Raw genomic sequence first — 813 nt, 5'->3', positions numbered from 1 at the left:
GTTGGTTTGAACTGCAAGGTCAGTGGTTCAAGCTCACCAGCCGCTCCTTGGAAACCCTATACAGGGTCGTTATCGGTCTGAACCAACTTGATGGTACTTAACAATGGCCTCATTAGTAAGGAGTCCTGGTGTGGCACCGTAGGACAAGCACTGGACTGCTAACTGCAAGGTCGGCGATTCAAAACCGCCAGGTCATTTTTAGTCAGAACTGACTTGACAGCACTTAACAACAATAACTGGACTCCTAGTGTGGTGCTGTGGCTCAGCACTGGACTGCAAACCACAAAGTCAGCAGTTCAAACCCACCAGCTGCTCCTCAGAAACCCTATGACTCAACAGCACTTAACAACAATAACTAACATCTGTCTAGTCCTTTACGAAGTGCTTTTACCAGCATTATCTTCCATGAGCTTCATCAATCCCCTTGTATCAATGATCAATAAATAATTAATGGATGAATAGGTCAAAAGGGGAAGGTGTTCCAGGTGAAAGAACAATATGGAAAAATGAATGGAAGCAGGGCAAACAGATGGGAATGATGACTGTGCAAAGCAGTGGAATACAGCCTTGCTGGAAAGGGGCATGAACACCATAGAAAATGTGGAAAATGAAGAATAAAAGTAACAAAAAACAAATGAAAGGAGTCAAAACAAGTTGGCAGATCGGGTGAAAGTGCAGTAAAGGAGTTCCGCCAGCAACAACACAGAATATCCGACCAAGCAGGTTCAGGGGGTGGTCCCAGAACTCTGGAAGAACTGCAGAGATAAAGATGTGGACATTCTTTTCTCTTGGTAGTTGTTCATTGGTCCCTTG

The sequence above is a fragment of the Chrysochloris asiatica genome, unplaced genomic scaffold (genome assembly GCF_000296735.1).
Source record: "Chrysochloris asiatica unplaced genomic scaffold, ChrAsi1.0 scaffold00042, whole genome shotgun sequence".
NCBI lineage: Eukaryota > Metazoa > Chordata > Mammalia > Afrosoricida > Chrysochloridae > Chrysochloris > Chrysochloris asiatica.
The sequence above is the reverse complement of the archived record's forward strand: the minus strand, read 5'-3'. Positions refer to the sequence as shown.